This window comes from Lycium barbarum, chromosome 10, assembly GCF_019175385.1.
Source record: "Lycium barbarum isolate Lr01 chromosome 10, ASM1917538v2, whole genome shotgun sequence".
In the NCBI taxonomy this organism is placed as follows: domain Eukaryota; kingdom Viridiplantae; phylum Streptophyta; class Magnoliopsida; order Solanales; family Solanaceae; genus Lycium; species Lycium barbarum.
The window spans coordinates 124428849-124431939 of record NC_083346.1 but is presented as its reverse complement, the minus strand read 5'-3'; positions in this window follow the sequence as shown (position 1 = coordinate 124431939).

Here is a 3091-nt window from a genome sequence, read left to right as displayed (position 1 = left end):
GATTTGCAAAAAACGGGCAGAACTGCAAATACGAAAATCTGGGGCATATTTTGTCATTTTGGGAACTTGAAAAAATTAGGGAACTACAAAAGGAAGAGAAGGGAGCAATTATAATCATCTTTTGTCATTTTCTTGGAGGCTAGGGTTTTTCTACACCATTGGAGGAGAAGATTGGAAGCACTTCAATGAGATATTTCTTAATCCTTTCTTTAATTCCTTGTTTTGTATTGTATATCTAAGTGTGTAGCTTTCTATTCCATTACTTGAATCTTGTTTATGCAAATATTCATATATTTGGTTTGGATGAATCTCTCATTTTGCTTATGTATTGAATGATTTTAATTTCTAATGAAGTGGGTTTATTGTTTCTCTATTAACTCTTCATGCTTAAATGTCTCTTAATGGTTGCAAACATTATTTGTGCCTAAGTACTTTCACTTTGCTTGAGAAAGAAAGTGAAAGTTAGGAAAAGAGTTTGATAGCAAGGATTTGGGTCATTAAATCCATCTAATAACTTGAGCTAGAGATAGGATAGTTAACTTGAGGTTGAATTGATTGTGTTTAACATCACACTCTAAGGCTTGAGAAAGCTTAGAGTGAAATTCATTGATTTGGTTGAGAAACTTTCAATGAGATTTTAGAAATCATTATCTATTAACATAAACCCGCTCTTAGTTGTAAAATTATAAAATACATTGGATCGTTACTAGAGAGTAATTTCCCTTGTATCCATGCTTGTGGCCATTAATCATTTTACTTGCTTTCTAGGTTAGTTTATATTTCCGCATTAGTCATAAATTTCTCAAAAACCCAAAATATCATTTATCGTTTGGCTTTAGCTTAGTTGGTGAAAGTTCCTTACTTTCTTAATCGCCTAGCATATTGTTCCCTGTGGAATCGACCCCGACTCATAGTTGGGTAAATATATTGCATACGACCGTGTACACTTCTCTTTGAGGAGTGTATTTGGACGTTATCACTAACGTGGCGCTCTATATGACCATAAAAACTATTTCTCTTTTTCCTCAGTTTTTTGCCATTTAAAATTACAAAAAAACAATTATTTAGTAAATTAAAAGTCAAAAGGAACCTCTTCGGCCTTTAGTAAGAGAACCCAAACGCGGCTACTGTTTTCAATTCAACAAAACTCAAAAGGCACTTCCTTTTGCTTATACGCCCTTTCTTCCTTCCATTCTCTTCGATTCATCAAGTCAAACTTTAGAATTTTTTAGCTCAGTCGTTTCCCAACAAAAGCTGCAACTTTTAGCCGTTTCAAACAAAAACCCGTGTCATCAATTTCTTACAAAATTACTCACCCAATTTATAATGCCGAAGCACACCAACTTTCGCTAAACATAAATTAGTCAATAGAGGAGAAGACTTCCGCCCATCTATCGTGCCAATTCAAACCAAAACTTCAAGATCTTGAATTCCATAGCACCAACGGCATAGAAGAAATCACTAGAGGAGAAGAAGTTTATGGTCTGTGAGAAAAATGCTAAGGTACAAAGCTTCAAGTTAATTGGTGTTTTTTTATTTCATGTATTTTTGTATTAAATTTCTACCTCTTTTGTGTTCCTGAATGGTTTGTATGTTCCTCTCAAAATACAGGGCAGTCTCCTAATCTCCTTCTTCTATTCTTTAGTTTTATTCACCACTAACCACTCTCTTAGAAAATTTCTGAACCAAATCATAGTGCCAGAAACACCATAAATTATGTGTTACTGTTGCGAGGAACTTCTTCCCATAGTTGCAACTTTATGGCGTAACCTTTTTTTTCATGTTTTCGTTATCTTTGATTTATTATTATTTAATGTCTGACAAATCAAAGTGTTGAATCACATTCTACTCTCTACATTTCTCTTCTTTTCATCTATCCAATTGAAATATTGTTCATACGCCAACCCGAGTTTGACCACAAAAAAAAAAAAAAACAACAACAACAACGCGGCATGCTTATTTTGAAACCCATCGAGTGTTCGACGAAATGCCCTATAGAGATGCGGCTTCAGAAAATGGCTCCAAAATCCACTCAACAGATGCAACTCTGTTATTATTTTTAGGCCCTTAAAGTTCAGTATATATTTTCAACACCATCATCTACTTCAAACTAAATAATTTTGTTCAATATACATATTTTCACAGCAATTTAACACCCTGATCCAATTGTATAGCTATGATAAAAACAGAATAAACTGCCTTGAATAATTGTGATCGTTCAATTGTAAAATCTACATTTACAAAGTTCGACATTAATATCTATAAATATTGATTATAGTTTTGTGATTTCGAGTTTAGCCTATATTACATTTTCATCTTTTTTAATAATTTGTCGTGCTCTATTATTATTATTTCCTGCTCTACTCTTTCACGTTTTGATTTGTCAACGACTTATGCATTGAACATGCCACCAACACTGTAATAATTGAAAAACGACTTTTTCTAGCGACATTATAATTATCAGAAGATCTATATTTCAATTTTCTCGTATTATTACTTTTTTCCTAAGTGCTCTTTCTCTTCCTTCATTATGATGTGTTGCAACCTTTTTGGGGGTTGCCAATAATACATATGTATGTATATTTATATAAAATGCCATAATATCCATGTTTATATATTTATATAAAATTGATCATAGACGAGTTGAGGTGACATGTCACACCCCAACGAGGGGTGTTGACACCCAATTTTGTCCCTCCTTTATTCCTATTTATTTCTTTGAGCTTCTAAATTTATTGACAAGCTAAATACTTTATTTTCACTATTATTTTTTATTGCTATTACTATTAATATTGCTACTTTCATTTTTCACTATTTTACTATCAACATTACTAGCATTACTTTATCACAATTTTCAAAATGGTTCGTCATCATTTCATTTTTGGATTTTGTACTCGTAAATTAATTATACTTTATTAAATCCTTTTTTTTCTACATATTAATCACTAATTATCATCATTATATATGTACAAGTTAATCACTTAGAAGTTGTAGAAGTTAATCACTAAGAAGCCCAAAAGGAATTAAGTTGAAGGAGAAAAGGCCACGAAACATCAGCCAATTAATGGCCCAAAACTACAAACATAATATG